Source organism: Teleopsis dalmanni, chromosome 1 (genome assembly GCF_002237135.1).
Source record: "Teleopsis dalmanni isolate 2A chromosome 1, ASM223713v2, whole genome shotgun sequence".
In the NCBI taxonomy this organism is placed as follows: Eukaryota; Metazoa; Arthropoda; class Insecta; order Diptera; family Diopsidae; genus Teleopsis; species Teleopsis dalmanni.
This window is the reverse complement of record NC_051846.1, coordinates 204,570,301-204,592,118: the sequence shown is the minus strand read 5'-3', so window position 1 is coordinate 204,592,118 and position 21,818 is coordinate 204,570,301. Positions and strand designations below refer to the sequence as shown.

The window sequence follows — 21,818 nt, the reverse complement described above, 5'->3', positions numbered from 1 at the left end:
TAAATAATCTATAATTTTTGTTGGTTTTAAATATTTTTTTTGTGATTTATTAAAACACTCAACTTAATTCGTTTGTGTTTAAGGTAAAAGTTAGTAACTAAAGTGATTTTTTATGAAAATTGAAAAAATGTTTATAGTTGGCCTAATAGTAGATAAATAAAAGTTCACAAAAATAAAGTATATTTAATTTGTGTATATCGGATTAGGTTTACTGAAGCTCACGTATATATTTTCTATTAAAGTATTTTAATTAATCAGTTTTCTGATTATTTAAAATGAATTGTTGCTTTTTTATTGCATATTTATTTTTATTTATTTCTATTCATTTTACTAAAGTATAATATTGAGCTCCGAAGCTCCAACTGCATCGGTGGTTCAGTGGTAGAATGCTCGCCTGCCACGCGGGCGGCCCGGGTTCGATTCCCGGCCGATGCAAAATACTTTTTTTTATTTTATAATTTTCATTATAAATTTAATTTATTTGGGAAATATTTCCGATTTAAACCTTATGTATATAAAATAATAATGTCTGAAAATACAAGATACTTTCTATTCGTAAAGAACTTATAATTAAAATTTATGATTAAACAAAATAAAAAATGTATATTGCATCGGCCGGGAATCGAACCCGGGCCGCCCGCGTGGCAGGCGAGCATTCTACCACTGAACCACCGATGCGCATGAGCGAGTCTGACCAAATATGGAATTTGTTATTGTATAACTGCGATCAGTAACAATGCATGAGATCATTCCTTTGTAACCGAAAATCTTAAATTGTATTGGAAATAATTTGAATAAATTTTTTCTAAATCGGACATTTATTTGAATATATTGACTAAAGTATTATATATTATATTAACTACTTAACTACACCTTAGGCAGTTAGCAAGTTGCGGCTGGTGACAATCCATATGTCACCCCGCCATATACAAAAAAAAAACATTTTGAGATTCGATTTAATAATATTAGTAATTAACATTCAAGATTTCTAAAAAATTAATTAATTAATTTTAAAGCTTCCTTGCTATTTTTTTGGTTTCAGTAATTTTAATCACAGGTTTTTTTAATGCTGTTTGCTGGACGCTTTAGATGGTTTATATATGAATTTATTTTTATTGAGCTAACTGATATCTTGGGTAATTGGAATGAAAGGACTTACTTTTGTAACTGATATAAATTTAGTATAGTAGTGTGACAATTTCAATTTATAACTAATGTAATTATTTTAGTAAATAATGTATATTGAGTATATTGTCTTGAATCTGAAAGTAGTTAGAATTAGAAGTTTTTTTGCATATATTTCATAGTTTATATCCTATGGATTCAATTTATAACTGGAAAAAATACATCGTTTCGTTTATATTATTTTGATATACGCAATACTAAAACTAAAGTCAAAACCATGTAAGTTCATGTCATTGTAAGTTTATGTTACTATGTCATAAAACTTTATCTGACGGATTAGAAAATCAATAAAAGTAATTTAATCTATATATATGTATGTCTCTTATAGAAGATATGAATCTTATAGATAGAAGAAATCTCATATACACGTATATGAGATTTATATAGTTAATGTAATGAAAAATTAAATTAGTGACACTAATAAATTATTAAATAGCCACAAAATGCAGCAAAGTTTTAAGAATATATTTCGTTATATATAAAAAGAAAATAATATAAAATGAATATTAAAAAAAAAAAAAATTGCATCGGCCGGGAATCGAACCCGGGCCGCCCGCGTGGCAGGCGAGCATTCTACCACTGAACCACCGATGCTCATGCCAATCGTCAGCTAAATTTAAGAGTGGTTTCTGACGCAAATGATTTTATAGTCCGAGTTTTATATTGAATTTAAATTAATTAATCAATAAACAAAGAAATTGTTTTAATTAAATTATATATTGCTTTTAAAATTAACTTGAGCAGTAAATCCGTGATTTGATTAGATTCAAAACTTGCAACAAAAATATTTGAATTACAATCATCGTTGAGAATATTCAAATAACATTTCCGATTCTCAATCGATACAAATAACTTCGTAGCAATATAAATAATACACAAGAGAGGTATTTATTGTAGCTTCCTATTGATATATGAATATTGAAACATCTTGTGATATACAAATTCAAAAGGAATAGAAGCTCATAAATTTCAATAAGAAAAAAACTTTCCCCAAATTTCTGTTGAATAATTAGGCTGCTTTCACGTTCTGAACACGTTAAGTATATGGGAAAGTAAGTATCGTGAAACAAATTAGACCCCTGGGTAATTTATTTGGTGTTTGTTATTAAAACTTACTATTTGGATTAAGTTCATTGAGAACTCGTAACGAACTTTAGTGATTTTTTAAAGGAAAAATCAGCAGAATTAGAAAACGTTTGCTACGGTATGTATGTAGTCACCCCACCTGTCATTAGCTGTTTCCGAATTGGTGAGGGTGTGGTGTGGTATGGTGTGTATGTACATAATGCAATACCCGCAGGTGTTGTGCGTTTACATTCCTTCTTCAGGTTAAGACTTTAGCTACGGGTTCGAGAGTTTCGGTGAGAGAAGTGTTTATTCGTCGGCAAGACAGACGATGTTACAAATGCGTTTGCATTTGTGTCTGTTATCATAGCAACCCACATAAATCATTTTCCTTTTACTTTGGATTATATTTTGTTTTTGTTGAAAAATTGATTTTTTCTGAATTTGTCTACTTAAACTCAATGAAAGGCTTAAAAATTTAGTATTTTGTAATACTATTTACTTGAAAGGTAGTTGAAAATGGTAGTTGAAGAGATTTAGATAAACTATGTATTAATAGTTACTATCGACAGTGAATATTCTCGTAGATTACTTTAATTTAAGTGCTCTAGTATATCTACTGAAGACATTCCTCAACTTTTTAAACTTCTATCGAGTTTGTATCGTTAGGAGGCTTAGCAAGTAGGTTTTACTTGGACTAAACTAAGTATATATATATTCTATACTAAAGTATATTCACGTACAGATTCTCGGTAACAGTACTAGTGATTACTTATCGAAATGCTAGCTATTCAGCTAGTTCAGCCTGATGATTGCGACTTCTATTTCGGTTTCTTGGGTACCCTGATTTGATAATTGATTGTAGTAGTCAGCCATTTCTAGCAACTTTTTTCACTGCACTATATGTTGATAGCTTACTTCTTGAAATTTAACTAAATTTGTAAACTTTTTACATTGATTACATTAATAAAAAAAAATTACATTAACCATCTAGCGCTAATTAGTAAAAAACTAGTGACAAGTAGAGACCCCAAGCGGCAGTCAAAATAGCCGTCTACACTAAAATCTATTATGAAATAGCGCAGCCTGGATTGCGACAATCGTACTCATCGTTTGATCGATTTAATATATATCGGACTTGTATTTCGTTACGGCAAGTTAAGCATATTTATGGTCTCTTCTTAGTCATAAATTATTGTGAAAAATTCGATAAATCGTATATAAATAATCATGTACATTAAATCCTACATTTAAAGTCTGACAATTTTCTATTTTTATATATAAAAATGAAGAAAGAAATTATTAGTTCGAACTTCCTACTTGTTTTCTTTTTAAATGCTACTTGTTTGCTTTTAATTTAAATTTTTTATATAGAATAACATATCAAACCAATTTTCTTTCTCTAGTCTTTTTTCAATTATTTTTTCCAACTATTAGTTATAATAAAAACTTACCCGTTGTAATGGTCACCGTCCACGTTAACCAATCATGGTGCGTGAAATTTGTGTAGTACAACCAAAAATTGTACTTTGTGCCCGGCAAGGCACGCGAGAATTGAATCTCATCGCCAATATCCCTAGAGGCGATTGTTGTGTTTGGCTCGGGAAACCCGTATGGCGGACTATAGTCTAGACGATAAAAGGCATCGTCTAATCCTTGATTATTAGGTATGCTTATGGCTAAATCCGCACAGTTGACATGCTAGAAAGAAATAAACACATATGGAAATAGAAAAGGTTAGTGTAAGAATAAACCGGAAAAGTCATTTAATTTTAAATGTCAGAAAAATATTCAAAATAAACAGAAATGCAACAGAAATAGTCGTAGTCGTTGCATGCAAATTGTACAAAAAGTCATTAAAAAGTTATTTATGTTTATATGCTGGCACGTGAATGCAATTTTAAAAGTTCCTAGCTACGACAATTGGCTTAATAGTTCGTAAATGAAACTTTTAATTAAAAAATTTTCAAAAATAGTCACGTTAAACAACGATTGTTGTTAAATTAACAAAATTAAAGTTTTATTTATTTGTTAAAAACTGTAGTTAACGTTATTGTTATTGCTTTTCAATAACAATAAATATTTTAATATTTAACAAATGCTTCAGTTTTAAGTAGGCTTAAAATATTTAAATTTAAACACGAAAGTGCAATGACATTATAAAAAGGTAAAAAAACACTCATTAAAAAGATACGAATATTAAATTATAAGCGAAAATAGAACCGAAAATTCAACAATGATACGACAAATCCACTGGCACCTAAAAAGCACATAAAAGCTATATAAGAACAAGCATTGAGAGTGTTCTCCGATACACCCATATTTGTTACAAAAAAAAAAAAAAAATAAAAAAATACACTGAAGGTTTGTAGAGAGATACATATTTTATGTGACAATATACTTGTGTATAGAGGAGCAGTGATGAAAAATGTTGCAGACTACAAATATTAACAGTGCAAACAATGGCGACACATTGCATCTGGAAAAGTGATAAAAATAATGGGATTCACAGTACCGATATACAGACTCAAAACAGCAAAAAGGATAAAAAATAGTCGAAACTGCATACAATGATTACTGCAAATGCACAACCATTGGAGAGGCAACAGTAAAATAGCAAGGAATTTTTAATACATTTTGGCAAAAAGGATACAGTTGTTATTTGTCTGTGCATTGTCGGATTTGAGTGAGAAGTCATTAACTTTTTAATTACTGATGGATTATGTTTGATTAAATATAAAAAGCTTAAGGTAGTTTTAAAGTCTTTTGGGTACTTAGTGGAATATATTTTCATTTCAGAAGATAATATAAGAAATATTTGACAGAACTTTATTTACTTTTTATATATTTTATCACAATCACATAAAGTATTTTAAAAATAAGTCATATCAGACGTCATATAACCGTTTCTGTTACTCATGCAATCAAACTAAGTCTACAAATGAATAAGTTTTACAATTCGCCTATAAATTCAATTTAGCATGCAGATTATAACGAACTATCTCACCCGCTATTACATATACTAGGTAGTTAAGGACAGCTCTCATAGAAGTTTTGGTCTCTAAAAGCTCTTCAACTTAAGTTTAATTAAAAAATCCTTTAAAGCTATTGGAACATAATTCAAATACTCGTTTGTTTTTATATATTACTGTTCTTAGCGATGCTACTCTTTAAATTTTAAGGAACTATTTATTATGTATTAAAATCAAAAAAAAAAAGATAAATAAAATCATTACAAAATATAGTTTCAGTTCTCCAGAAGTAGTTTTCGACTGCCACACATTCTCTTACGAAGAATGCGGGGAATGGAGAACGGACTTATAGAGTAATTTTAAAATTTATAAACTGTTAGTGATAGTCACTCTTTGTAAGTTATCCTATGTAAGAGAACTTCTTTTATAACTTTATACGAAGTTCCCAAAAGAAATAAAAAGAAAAACAGAGACTCTATATAGACGGGTAAAAATTTGAAAACGTTTAAAATGACGTTTATTGACTCAAATTCAATACACTCGTTCCCATAATTTTTTTGATTAGAAGTATACCGTTGTATATTGTAATTTATAAAGAAATAGACAGATATACTATTCAAATCTATGCTATAGATTACATAGATACACCTAAATATTTAGAATAGTTAGATATAAAATTCAAATTCAAGTTGGTATCTAGCAGCATGACTATTAAATCTAAGTGAGCTACTACGTAACGTTTTGAATAAAGTAACACTTGTCTAGAGATCTAGCTCTGAAGAATTTGACTGTAAAATGTGGTAATTTATCTTATAAGACCTGATTTTTTTTTTGCAGAACTGCAATCAGTTTAAGTATTCTTTAAAATAATATTTGACGATGACAGGTTCATTAGTCTAAACACATCTGAACACTGATGAATCATTGGTTTCCAGCAAAACAATTATTCGTTAACTATCATCTTTGTTCAAAGATCCGATTAAAGAAGACATAAATTGCAACGTTTGAATAGAAATTATTGGACTTCGGTACTATTTAATACAATATCTATAGTGATCAAACAGAAATTAAATAAAATTTAATAAAGAGGTTTTTCAAACAGTAGTGAACTACAACAACAAAAATTCATTTTATATTATTTTAATTAATTGAATTTTTGGCTGACCATACAGCTGTTTCGCGTATTGTCAAATACCCATCATTGGTGGTCTTGGAACTAATTCTTATATTTATTTATTCGTAAATAATTTTTTTGAGACTGTAAGTACCAGGAATCGAAGTTATGCCCTGTCAAATTTGAAGTTCAGAGTCAGCGCACCTTAACCAACTGACTTAAAGCCGTACTTTAGATTTATGTTCGCACATTTTTCTGGAGTTTTGTTACTTTACTGTGAGTTTTATTAACAAATTAACTTGCTGTGTTTATATTAGAATAATTGAATTAATTAATTATATTTTTATTTTTAATAGTTAAATTTCAATACTATTCTGTTTGTAGAGGCATTATTTGTTGCATTATTTATAATATATTATATTATATTATAATATGATATATATTATTATTATGTTGAAACTAGTTGAGTCAGTGCACTTGAGCAGTTTCACTCTCTATTAACTGCGAGGTTTCGGAAGAGGCAAAAAAACTCTGTAAAGTAGGTTCTATACTACTTATTATTGACGCAACAGGGCTTAAAGACCTACTCTAAGCTCAGAAGGGGGCATAATAGAAACGACGGTCGCAGTGCTACATCTCCTAACTATAATGATAATAACTGATAATAACTCTCTCTACGCCTTGATCGGATTATTGTTTATCACTTCATCAGACTAAGCAATAATTCACTTCAGATCTGCATACCTCCCCGAGGAGCTTGAAACCATTCTTAGATTCGATATATTATATATATATATTTTATAAATATATATATATTATATATATACATATATATGTTATATATATACATATATATATTATATATATACATATATATATTATATATATACATATATATATTATTATATGATATATTATTTATGATAACAAATAAAATAATACAAAAAGTGTTAGTTATTTTCACCAAATATACAGAATAAGAATAAGACAAAAATTTCTGTAGCAAATCTCTTTATAAATTTTTTTGATATTAAAAATTAAAATTAAATATGACAAAAATTAAGCGATTAAAATTCATAACTTTTACTAAAATGCGCATTTAATTAAAATTTCAAGTAAAAATGCTAATTGATGACGTTTGCCATACAAATTAGCAGCCATTAATTATTTTACTTTAAAATTAGCGTGACAATGATTTATTGTATTAAAAAGAAAATTAAAAATTCTCTTTCATATAAACTGTTTATATTAAAATACAATGTTCAAGTAATTTAATATATTTAAGTTTTAGTTCATTTTCGTAGTAGTTAGAGTATTTAAAGCCAATGCCACCACGTTACTCCATTGAATATTGGCAGATAGATACTTCAGTGTTATGAGCACTCAACTAAGCGAGCAATAACTCAAAAAATATCAATAAATTTTGAAATGCATTAAAACTTGTACTAAAATTCCAAATTATAGTTTACATACTCCGAAACATAGTATATATGGTATATAGTATCTATTTTACATGATTGTAGTTTTCGTAGCTGTTGAACTCGAACTTCGTTCTATTTTTCGCAATTTGCAACTGAAATAAGTCGAATAAAGTTGCTGGCACGTTGCCGTTTTATGGTTTTATGGTATGTGCATAAAATACACATAAATTGAAACATTTTACTATTATCAGACTTCAGTACCATTTAACGCTCTTAACTGCAATAGTGAACTGACTGAGCACATAGCTTTATGCATTTCTAGGGTAATGAAACTACAGTAATTTCCTTCATCATTTAGTCAAAAATAACAATTTATGCTATTAGATTTTTTTATATAATTGGTTTTTAAGCCAATGGCACTCGTAAGCGGCTTAAAATAATTCCAAGCACTTATAAATGTAAAAGTAATAAAATATTAATAGGGTTCCTTCTTTTTGCTTTGTATACTTGAGTTCATAATTCCTTGATGCACCTGAACTAAGAATTAATGGAAATTATAATTTGCACTGCATTTGATCTCTTCCATTTCTAAACAATTTTGGTTAAATATTCTATTTTCAGTCTGTTGCGGTTACACATTTTGTTAATTTCCCGTAAATACTGTTGTTTAAACTACAAAAGACAAAGCATCACCTCCCTACGCCCACAAATAGTTGGAAAATTGCTAACGTCACTGCAACCGCTACCGAAAGGATAAATTTGCATATTTGCAATTTGTAGTAGAGAGGAGGTGGAAGTAGTCTGAGGGGAGAGTATATTGGTAGAGTATATTTTTAAACAAAAAACAAACAAGAAAAAAACAACAATGCAACATCAAGTGCAGGCCAAGTGTTATGGAGCAGTAATGAAAAAGGGCTAAACTTGTTGACATGATTGTTGCAAGTTAGTAGTGCAGTGCAGTGCAGTGCAGTTTTAAAAATATTCGTCGTCGTACCCAAAGCATAAATTTCATTCTGGGTATTGCATTTTCAAGTTTAAATGCGCCCACACACCTACGGAACGTGGCGAGTAAATGAAATTTGTCATGCTAAAGTGCATGCATTCACATGCATTAACTTGTTGCAAAATATTTCATGGAACTGCGACTGAGAATACCTGTCTTGGTTGGAATGTGTCACAATGTGAAACAAACTGAAATATTTCATATACTAAGTACAATAACTCAACAAGAATAAAACTTCTACTCTTATTTAAGTTATTCTGTTGTTGATTTCAAATTATAATTTAAATAAAAAAAAAACATCGTTTATGAGAATTTTCGTTTTAATTTACTCTTGAAGAAGTTTTAATGATGTTTGCGTAACGTAATTGGCATTATTAAAATACCACTACAAATTTAATTACAGAAACATTTATCAAAATAAGTAAAACCATATAATTATATATAGAATATTAACAGATATGTATATATTTAATAATTTTAATACAGTACTGCAATAAGTTAAGATATTCTTTCAATTAACATAAATATATCAGAATATTCGATGGTGATAAAGCTTTAACTGAAATGGCAACCCATCGGTTTTGTAATGCTAAAGCACATCAAAAGTAACTTAAAAGAAATAGCTATAAAACAACACGGTTCTAGAGAACGAGAATCTCTTCATTTAAAGCTAGAGTCGAAGTAGCAGAAGTAACTTTGACATGAAAGATCATGATTTGCTGTGGGAAACACTAATTCCCACCGAGAAATCTCCTAAATATAGTTAGAGTCGGAGTAGCAAAAGTAGTTTTCTCAGTGAAGACATTATTATTAATTTGCAAAGGGATAGTATACTGCGACCTAAAAGATCTATTGTGCCTCTAAGTCGGAAAAGACTGTTTCTCCATGTCTGATTTCTTTAATGAAAGACAGTATAGAGCCTATCTTTCCTAGTTTAGAATCCCTGTGCCCCTTGGTCGGATTAGAGTGTTTCTCCAAGTTCGATTTCTTTACCGAAAGACAGTATAGAGCCTATCCTTCCTAGTCTTTAATACCCTCCTAGGTGTTTATTTCGCTTGTACATCAGTGCCGAGTACGTGTTATGCGGTTTCTCCCTTTTTTCTCTACAGTATCTGCAGTTGGATACCTATCTTTGTTAAATGATTATTCAATCCACAGTGACCAGTTAGTAATCCCCCCATAATTCTTAGGTTACTCTTAATTTCTGCTATGCAATCCTTGAAGCATGAAGACCTTAGTTGACTACAAAAAATGCAAGTTAGCATCAGTAAGTTCCCATCTATAGAGAATTAGAATTTTCATGGGTAAAGACAGAATTAAAGAAATAAAAATAGCTTTACCATGGAAGACTATGGTTAGCTGCAGAAAATGCAGGTTACCATTAATAAGCTCCAATCCACTTGTGTTTAGTAATAGTCAAAGTAGCAAAAGTAGTTTTTCAATCAAATTTATAGTTTGCTCCATTATGTCTAATAAAATTAGTTATAGATTAAAAAGCCATTGCTAAACTAAGAACCATATGGAATTAATTAATACTTATGAATGTACATTATTGATTCTTATTCATAAGAAAACTTTGCAATTGGGACAAAATCATTTCCCGAGTCTTCAATGAAGTGAAGTGATTTGTTGTTACGCGCTGTATTAAACTTTTGTTTTGTTGTCCAGTCCAAATGTATATATTGTCGTATTCATTGTTAGAAGTGCTTTTTTTGAGATACAAATTGATCAAATTTAGGTTGCATGTTGATATTAATTTAGAAATTATATTTCCATGTTGCTATGGGCTCTACAAACTGCTTAGTTTCATGACCCAACCTATAAAACTAAAAATTTTAATTAAAATAAATAAAACAGACGCTGACTAGACTATGTAGGCTAGACAAAATAAATGTTTTCATAAAATCATTATAAATGAAAAATTTGTTTCGTTTCAATAGCAAATGAAATTTAAAATTATTTAATTTAATTTATTTTAATTTAATTGAATTTGTAGTTTTTCTTTGTTGGTTTTTCCATATAAGTTTAGTGGTTAACCACTTTATTAAATGGTTTTCATCTATCCTTGTGTATATGTATGTATATCGTAAGTATAAATTTTAATGAATTACACCAAATTTAATTACAGATAATAAACAATTATTTATACATGAGTATGTTTGACAGCTTTAGAGTTTTGATTGGATGTTTGCATTTTTTAAAAATATTTTAATTTAATTTTTTTAAAAATCAATAAATTCAATATTAAAAATTGATACTTTTGTATTAAAGAATAATAGAAAAATTATTCAGATCCGTTATCAAAGGTTATCAAACGTAATCTGAAAACCGTTTTAAATTTTATTTTTTCAATATGTTTTATTTGAAATTATTTGCAGTTTCCAACAAGCACTTTAAAACAATTTAAATTTTATTTGTTTTATATAGTTCTTTAACATAAAAAGAGATTTATCAACCTCTAAGACAGTCGCTTAAAGACTCGCTTCACTAAACAGAGTGAATATCGAAATTGTTAACGGGTGCCCTACAGGGTACTGTAGGCTGAATCATCACAACTAATTTGGTATTATAACAACAATGCTAACAGTTTTTAATTCTAAATATATTAGAATTAATATTAATAACTATTAACTCAACATGAATTTATTAGAGGTCAACTCATGTGATGAAGACCATCTTATCAGAAGCCATGTTGATATCTGCAGATACTGTTTAAGTCTTGCATTTTTGTAAAAAGGAATCAGCACCCTCCATTTGATTTCCGTTAAACCGAATAAAATCAGTTGTCTTGAACTAAGAGATATTATTCTCTTATTAATTGGATTATATTGTTGGGGTTAGTTGAGGAGACTGTTTATTAGGATAGTTTAATATATTTTAAAGGTTGAGGTGGTTTTCATTCTTTTCTTTTAATTTCTTTACTTTTTACGTTACTTTTAATGGAAACGACACGATTGCTTTTGAGGATTACCAAGTTGTCAGGCTGCAGATATCGAATATAAGTAGTTTACGAAATTATGGGTCTCTGCCAAAATTGTGTCACCATCCAAACAACAAATTCGGTAAAATAACAAAACTGCTGACGGGTTTCATATGTCTTGATAAAAGATACCTTATATTAATTACTATTAACTAGGCATGAGCTATAAAGAGTTATCACTTCTTGAAGATGAGATTAAGTCACGTCGACATCAGCAGTTACTGTGAAATGTGGAGTGTAGTATTCGCTTATTTTACCTGCTTAAGTCTTACTATTATCAAAAAATGACCCCAGTATCTTTATCTGGTTTTTCGTTGAACCAAATTGAATCAAGACCATTGTTTAATTATCAATAGCCTTAGTTTGTTGAGGTTAGTTTGGCAAAATTTCTCCAGGGATAGCACAATAGGTTTTATAGTTTAAGGATTATCCTTGTATTTTTTACAAAAAATAAATAAATAAATAACATTGCCGCAATATAAAATATACTATATATATGCAAATGTATACGATTCGTTCATCGAGCACGTTATTTTCTTAATTGTTTTTTTAATTATATATTGCAATAAATAATTTACATAAATAATTTTCCGCATAAATATTTTTCGTTACTTTTATTGCTTAACAAGCATTAATAATTATCGATACATTAATAATGTATATTTTTTGGATAATTTATTTAAATACATTTTGGTTTATTATTATATTTATTTCTTATTAATAATTTAACATGGGTTTAATATACATATTAATTATTTAAAAGGAAAATTAAAGTAATTAAAAATGCAAACTTTATTGTTAAATTATTTATGCTGAAAAGAACTCAGCATTGGAAAGTGTTTTACACATTGCAATTGCAATAGATAGAAAAAAAATATATTTCTTGCAGTGTATAAAAAAAATACACGTTTGTTCGAAAAGTTATTAACATTTAAACATAATATTTAACAATGCAAGTTACTGCATTTCATAAAAATGCACAAAACTGCATTGTTTCTTATGGCAACAAAGTAATGGAGACGCTTTGAACGTAATGGAAAAAAGGTTCATAGTTGCATGGCGTACCAGGTTGCGTATGAGTGTTGGCAATTCGCACTTTTTTCAATTTATTTCGTTTGGTTTTATTCGTAAGCATACACACACAGTTGCATTTTGTGGGAATTATGCATATGTAATTGTGGTTTCTCTTTGTCTGTTGTCTTTGAGGTCATGAGTTTGTTTTTATTTGTTGTTTTGTGTATTTCGGTTTCTTTTATGTGTTAAATCTGTTGCCGCAGCGTTGCATTCTCGTGTCAGTGAAGCTATGCGCTTTTGAGTCTTTTGTGCATATGAGTGTAAATATTGTAAAAAAAAAGAGTTTACAAATTCCACCAAAACGGAAATAGTGGGTGTAAAAGTTACTACTTATTCGGTATTTTGTTTTGAAGCAAATGATTTTATTCTTTATATCTTCACCGTAGTGAAATGGTGGAATAAGTATTTTTTCTTTAATTTTGTTTTTTTTTGATATGTCAGTTTAAAAAATAAATTACACGAGTACTTTAGAAACGTGCCTTTTCAGTCTAGATTTAACTAACCTCTATTATATTAATTTCTATTTAAATTAAAAGCATTTCTTAGTATTTGAAACAGGTTAAACTGTGCCGTAGATATTTTTACGTGTTTTTACACTGCTAAACAACAAGTTTTAGGATTGACCACTTAACCTTAAAAATAAATAAAAATAAAATAATTAATATTAATTTTGAAACTATATAATAACTCTTAAAAATTTTATTCTAATTAACTAGAATCATAATTAAACTATATTGCAATATGCGGTTTGTTGCAATGAATAACCACATTCATGTATAATATGTTAAGTGTAACTTAAGTCCATACAGATATTAGCACAATTACAATTACAAAAACCGCAAAAGTCTTAAAATTAATTGTAAAAAAATTCATTTTATGTAATGAACATCTAAAGTATTCTATTAAGTAATTTTAATAAGATTATTACAAAAAAAAAAAAATGATAATGTAGCAACATACATAGACGGTGTACAGTACAACATATACCAGTGAATTAAATTTCTAAGCACTACCCACAGAAAAACTCATATTGCGTGTATAACACAAATGTTGCCACCTTTTCAGTAATAACGGTTTAAGTAATGAAAATTACAATGTGTAAGTTTTCGTAAGGCAATTGCGTACTTTAATTGTATTTAATTATAGCACATATTTTTCCATATTAACTAAAGTCGTTAAAATTAAATTTAATGTTGGGAATACATACTCTAAAAATACATAAATATTGCAAAAATATTAAAGAAAAAATTCACGCATATGTAAAATTCGAAAGAAATTATTGTCGATAGATGCAAGTGGCAGTGGATCTTATAGAAAACGGTTAGGAAGTCGTCACTTTCCGATAACAATATATATAAAGTAGTAGTTATTTGTTTGGTTGTCATGAGAGAATATTTGAAGCAGTTGGTTGTCGAGTTACATTACAATCTACTTTGTTATATATACATTTATAAAATTTTAAAATGTAATATATATTAACTAGTACAAAATACAGGATATAAAAATGCATAACAAATTGAAAAATTACATTTTGTAAAATGTGATTTTATTATTTTAACAAATTTACAGTTTAAATTACTTTTTTTTTAGTTTTATGCTTAGTAACATAAGAAACCATAAAGATAAAAATATTCTTCGGGCTTTCACTTAGTTTTGCAATCAACAAATTGTCACGAAGTTAGCATATAACATCTAGCAATAAACATATTTTTTGAAAACACGTACTGCACTAGATAGCGTGGCGATGTGCTTGTTAAATTGGGAATATTTTGCAAATCACTATTTTATCTATTGTATCTAAACTGCTTAGAGTTTAGATGAAACTACAACACAATATTTTAAGCAGATATAATAAAATATAAAATAGCAAATAAGAAAGAACATATACAATAAAGTGTATTCAACTATCTATTGTTGATACTATCTATTGACTACTCTATCTGAAATAGAGAAGTTCAAACATTTAAACATACAAGAACATTAAGTTAGTTTTTAATCTTTAAAGAGGCAAATAAAAAATGCATTATTTTTAAACGAGTTTATGGTCTATTTCTATTATTAGGAAACATTGTAATATGTGATTTTAGGATAAGTGATGAAAGCACTAAACAATAAAAAAGGTTAAATTTAAAATATACTTCTAGCAAATAGCAAATATTGCTTAAACAGTTTTTAAACGGAAACGATAAAATATATTAGCCATTAGGTAATAATACAAAATTAAAATAAAATCATTCTATTATAATATATACAGTTTTCGTCGATTGTTTAAACAACTTATTTACATTCGGTTTTACTTTAGGACATTATTTTTGTTTCATTCAAGCTTCTGTTTACTCATATCAGTTTAACTTCAACTACCGAATATGTAATGGGTTTCATCTTTTTCTACACTTCTATTTTTTTATTTCCTAAATTTTTTGGTGCTATGAGCTGGAGTTCTATCATACTTTTCTTTTTCACTTTGCTTTTCGTTTATATGCACTGTATGCATGAGTGAAGTAAAAGAGTTTACTTCGTTGTGTAATGTTAGTATGGCAAATTTAATGCAATGTGATATTTTCAATACTTTTGTTAACATTTCAATATAGATTGATGTTTTTATAGTTTTCACATGTGAATGTATATAGTTTTTTTCAAAATAAAACTGCTAACGTATTAGAGTTTAAATAATTCTATATTATGACATATTTAAATAATGTTAATGTGATTATTATCAGAATTAAAAGTAAGAAAGTGTTAAACAAAACATGATTAAATAAAGGATATTTTTTAAACTCACTTTTTATGGAATATATAATTTCATTTCATTTGTAACAATTTTCATGATTTATTCATAGCCACTACCATTTTAAGCAACTATGTTTTTAAGAAAAGTAGGGTAGTGGCGATCGTTTTATAATATCAATAAAGTTTTTGTATTCAAACTGTTAACCACTTTTTTTTTATTACCAGTGACTCATACTATAAACATACTATGAAACATTATTCATATGTACAGACGGTACAATTTCATTTGTGAAGACAGCGGTTAAGTGACTATAACTTCAAGGTTTTCGCGACATTCAACACTGAAATAGTTTTTCATTTTTGCAACTTGTAAATTACTTTAATATACAAATAAACACGTCGTTTTGTGTTAATTAATAAACAAAATAATTATTCTAACATATTGTATGTTTACTGAACGTAATATTTTATAAAATCACGTTTATTTTCTTAACTGTATTATACATTATTGACAAAATAGTGCTAAAAATATATTTTCTACTTAAGACAGCTAAACTTATTAATAATTTAATTTTTTAAACTTAGGATTACGAATTTCAAATTTAGAGAGGGCTTAGGATAATAAAACAATGCTTTAGTCACATAAATGTGATATGAAGCACAATTTTTTTACCGTTAAAATAATTTAATTAAATAATTAAAAATATGAGTTATGACTCGAAAAAGATTTCGTAATATCATATATTAAAAAAATATTAAGGAAGCAATATTTAAGTCCATTATTTTGTATTTGTATGCGAAACATATTTTTATAAAGCTGATTTTAGTCCGAAATTAGTAGTCCGTAAAGTCTAATATTATACTCTAGTACATATTTAGTACATATTTTTAAAAATTTCATTTAAATTTTAATTACTTGAACGTGTTAATTTTAATAGATTGTACAGAAAAAGGTTCGATGGTTGCATATACTGACTGTGTCTACTTTAAAGTCACTAAAAGTTTTACTATTACTTCCTATATTGTCATGAAGTACCTAAAATTGTTTTTAAAAACTGCCATAATTGGCATCTTCTTAATTAAATAGTTTTATGCTTAGTTTACTATGTTAAATCTATTAAAATGTAAGTAAAGGCATTCACCGATATTATTTTACAAAAAATATTCAGTTATATATGGTTTCCACACGTAATTGGTGTGAAACCATTATTGTTTTATTATAGTAAGAAACAACTGTGATTTCCTTACAAAGTACATTTCATTATTACAATAATTATTGCTAATTGTTTTATATCTCTTATTATTTACATTCTTCGTATATAATTCTCTTCTCTCCAAATATAAAATCCTATAAAATAGTAACAATGTACAAGCAATAGACGATTTTTATGTGGATATAAAGTGTTTTCTTGAGTGTTGGATATTTCGCAACTGTCAAGCAAAATGGTATTAAGTGATATTACTTATATTATATATATTTTCGTTGTCCACAGTTTTACCCTAAACATAACACAAAAACTTGAACCCATCGTCTAAGCAATGATGATGATGAGAATGAATATATTTTATAGATAGTTTCTAACATCGAATGTGCTTTGGGAGTGCCCGGCACTGATATACAAGCGGACGAAATACACCTATTTCATGGATCATAAGGATCCAATACTAGAATAGGCTCTATACTGTCTTTCATTAAAGAAATCGGACTTGGAGAAAGACTCTAATCCGAATAAGGTGCACAATAGATATTTTAGGTCGCAGTTAACGATCTCTTCTTTTCAATAATAATAATAACTGTAACATCGTAGTTATTGGGTCAATGGATGAAGGGGCACAATAGATCTTTTAGGTCGCAGTGCACGATCTCTTCCTTTCAATAATAATAATAATAATTGTAACATCGTATTTATTGAGTTTAGTTATGAAACTAAAATAGAAAAAACTTTATTTAATGCAAAATTATTATTATTAATTATAAAATTATTTATCTTGCAAACTCATATAACTGACATATTTCATTTTCGAGTAAGTGTTTCAAAATTTTTTCACTTTTTGCTACTTATTTGGTCCTTGCCACATTAATGCTAACAATCTGCAAATTATATATATGTTGTCAACATATATACTCGTATGTACATATATTTAACTAACCTCTGTAACATTAAAAAATTTCACTAGTGTTATGCATATGCAAACTTTTATTTTATATTCATAAAAGCCACTCAAAAGTATATTTTGCAAACATGAGTTTCTTACAAAACTACAAAATAAACGTATGTGCGTGTCAATATATAACTGACTCTTTTGCTTCCTACTTTTTGACAATATGTCTGTCTGCCGTTTTATTATCTATATAAATAATGTATCTGTTTATCTTTGCCATGTTCATTGAGGAAGTTCAACGTCGTTTCAAGAAGGTTGTTACAACTACACCAAAGTCAAGCAACATAATAATAAATAATAGCGAAGATACTCGTAACAACAACGACAACTACAAAAATGTTTGTTACAACAACTTAAGCGCATCAATAGTAACGTTTGTTCAACAGGTTCTTCAAGCTTTTATCTTCTCCTTCAGATGTTTTGAATTTTTAAATACCGTACCATTCTCATAAAGAAGAAACACTTTTAAGACTTCAAAAATTATGTTGAAACGTAAATGAATTACTTTTAGGAAGACGAGAGCTTAGGTACAGGAGTCCCTACATATATAGCACTTGAATTATAATTGCTATTAACAGTACCTTTTAGTAACCTTTAGAAAAAACTTTAAACTGAATGGTTAAAGTGTTAACACTGTGAGTTAGCACTTGTAGTTGACATTGTAGTGATTAAATGTAAAAGGTATTTTCAACTCATTTCATCTCTTTTAGCTTTCTTCCATTATTTCTCTATACTGTATACTGTATTGGGTTTTCTATTTACACTTTTCGTCATTTCATTTGAATTTGGATTTAATTAATATTCATCACATGCGCTGTCAGAATTCAAATTGTTCAAGTCGTTTACTGTTTGTGATGATTGACAATATGATTGCATCTCAAAGCAGGGTCTACCAGTGCCGCGGGTCGGTAATGCGTGACTGGAATTATTTGTTGTCATAACAAACTTAAATCGTTGTACTCTTAGCATAGCAATAAGTATTTGCTTTGGCATTCGTAACTTTTTATACAAACTTAATGGGTGTTCAGGTAGAAAAAGAAATTAAACACCTTAAAATATTGATTGCAAGAGTTTGGAAGCTTTAGAAAAAAAACTAAAAAATAAAGAGTATACCAAATTTAAGCTGTTTTAAATTCATTTGATTGAAAATGAATTTTTAAATAAAATTTTCTTTAAACCTACATACTTCAAATGTGACAAACCCCCACAAAAAGGGATAATATAACATAAAATATAATAAAACCAAAAATGTTATAAAGTTTTTCCTGTATTACTTAAGGGTGCAATCTTTCTAAAAGTATTTTTACAGCACACAAATGCTATTTATACTTATATTCTGTTTTGAGTAACACTGAAGTGATTTGCTAAAAAAAAATGTTCTGTCATGTAAACTTCGGTTGTAAACTGCGAGTATTTCAGCACAAATTTCTAGGCGCTTTAAGATATTTCAACAACTGTACACACATGGCATCGATATCAAATGTTGTAAAATGTATTCCATACATTTGTCCTTATATAGTTAAATATACTGTAGTACATTCCCCTACGGGAGGTGACAACATATACTTGTCAATATAATGTATGAGTATGTTCTTTATAAGGATTTATTTGAAGTACAATATGTGACAAAATACTTCAGCAACTGAATGCGATATGACAACATCAGTAACAACAATGATATCAGTAATAACAATAAAATCACAACAAAATTTTAATATAACAACGCAGGGATTACAATATTAAATTTGCTACTGAGCATTGAAAGTTCTCAAGTAAACATTGTAATTGTTTATATAAAATTTTATTACTTTTCTATTTAGATACTATTTTCAACAGTTGAAACTTTGTTAAAAGAAGTTTTAATTAAATTTAATTATTTCAAGGCAATAGTACTATTTGCAGTTAAATAAAGAAGAAATTAATTTTAAATAGTATTTGAGTTTTAACTAACATTATGTTTAGACTATTGAGTTTTAATTCGACAAATATGCAGCGATTGTAACATTTTTCATACAAATTCCATACAAAAATGTAGTAAAAAGCTTAAGTATAAGTCTAACTATGAACAGATTTAGTATAAGAATGAAACTTTTTTAAAGGAAGCTGCACTGCTAGTATATAATGAATTCGTTTATGTGTGTGTAATCTATTGATAAGAATAACTAATAATATATTCAGACAGTTTGAAAATGAATGAAGATATTTTACTTCATTTATCAATAAATGAAGATACAAATTCAAATAAATCAATATGATACTGAGATGTTGAAAATGCTATTTAAAATTAAAATGAATTTTTAAGTTTGTATTTCCTCTCATCGTTTTCAAATATTTATTCTTCGTATGAAAAACTTCTTTTCACAGTCTTTTTCGTTCTCAAGATGAAAGCCATGTGCAGAAATAAGTTAAATCTATAAACCTTTTTATTTTGGTTGTTTAACCATAAATAAAATACGGATTAGAATTTTATCGATATATGCGATAGGTAGCTGTTACTTAAGAAAAAGCCTCCTTTTCTCATTAAGTTTATAATACGTAAATGTCGTATAGTAAAGTCCACTTAAACCCATTTAAAATAGAAGCAGATATGTATAGATGTCTGAAACTCTTCGCTAAATTTTACTTTGTAACGACTTTACAACTATATTAGTCACAAAAATTCATTAAAAGCAATATGGATATTCCGCATAGATTAGGTTGTGTTATGTTGACAGATTAAAAAAGTCACGCGTAGACAATTAAGGTCTATTACGATACCAGATCAGAGTCTTAATTTTTTTAGCGATAGTGTGCATCGCTTAGGATGCGCGTATTATTAGCGAATTTTATTAGGATTTCAACAGAAACGTTAGGTATGTGCTCCAGTCCAGTGAAACTGACAGCCCTCAAGTATTTTTGTCAAGTTCTTGAGAGTGTTGGGCACTTACAAAGCAAATGGTTCAGATTTTCCTTTGCATCGGTTTAGGTTTCGGAATTACAGTGATCTGTCAATACATCAATTAATGTTCTACAGTTCATTTGGCTAGACATGTTCTGTTTAATTATCAGCAAATCTAGGTTTACATAAATGCAACAAATCGTTGGTTACTTTTACTAGTTATTCATTTAAAACCCAGCTACTTTATATTATATTCGTTTTAGTATCTCAAAATGATTTTTACTAAATTCAATATTTTTGTGAGGATTTTTTTGTTTTAACTATAGAAGCTTAAAATATGAAAGCTCCATTATTCACAATTCTCTCCCACAGGTGAGAATCCATTTCATATAAAAATTATTTAAAAAATTTTATATGCAGATTACTTTCAACATTTTATATTCAGAAATTTCACTTATTTGTTTAAAGTTAGCGTCTTAATTGATAAAGCTATATTCATTTATCTACACTACTATAGTATCTTTGATTATGTATTAGCTTACAGATGTGTTCTAAAAGCCTGTTTATAATGCAAATTATAGTTATATATGACTAAGCAATTTAAAAATTCTATTGGAGAATAGAAGTCTTGTCAAATGAGATAATGTTCGCGTCAGGATTTAGCGGTATGTACGGAAATGGAGTTACAGGTCGAACTCAAGACCTATTTTAACTTATAAGAGCTATTTCAACTAACTTATAAATTTAAATATGACAATTTATTGTTTCAGAAAATATAAGATTAAAATATTAATTCCTTTTACTAATAAGTATTAAGCTTTCCAACATTAAAGTTGAAGAATTTTTAATGTATGTTTTAGTAATGCAATTAGAATTTATTTTCTAAGCATAAAGTCATTTTGTGTAAAGACATTAAATTAAATTTATTCATAAAGACAACAGAAAATTAAAATGGTTTATGGATTTTGTCAAAGAATGTTTTTGTTTATTAAAACAAACACGCTGCTTTTATCATAGCGAAATGACTCCCTTACACATAGCTGGCTTAAAACATATTTTCACTAACAGTAAAGCAATTATTTCTATTACGTTTATGTCTGAAGACAGGCCCTGCACCAGCCTTAGATTTCCAGAGCACAACCAGAAATGGATTTCCGCTTGTTGTGACTGCTTTGACAGTGCACGTCAAGTAATTATCGAAACAAAAACACATTTGCTTCTACAATTTACATT

At 28.1% G+C, this 21,818-nt stretch overlaps 1 protein-coding gene and 3 non-coding genes across 7 annotated transcripts in view; 2 read left to right on the top strand and 2 right to left on the bottom strand.

Annotated features, from left to right (window-relative positions):
* Window positions 1-21,818, top strand: part of LOC119671478 (tyrosine-protein phosphatase 10D) — a 259,081-nt gene that overhangs the window by 173,602 nt on the left and 63,661 nt on the right. The gene's annotated exons all lie outside the window — the stretch shown is intronic.
* On the top strand, window positions 365-435 carry Trnag-gcc. The gene has a single exon. It is a non-coding gene; the product is annotated as a tRNA-Gly (tRNA).
* On the bottom strand, window positions 608-678 carry Trnag-gcc. Its single transcript has one exon. It is a non-coding gene; the product is annotated as a tRNA-Gly (tRNA).
* Trnag-gcc lies at window positions 1,709-1,779 on the bottom strand. The gene has a single exon. It is a non-coding gene; the product is annotated as a tRNA-Gly (tRNA).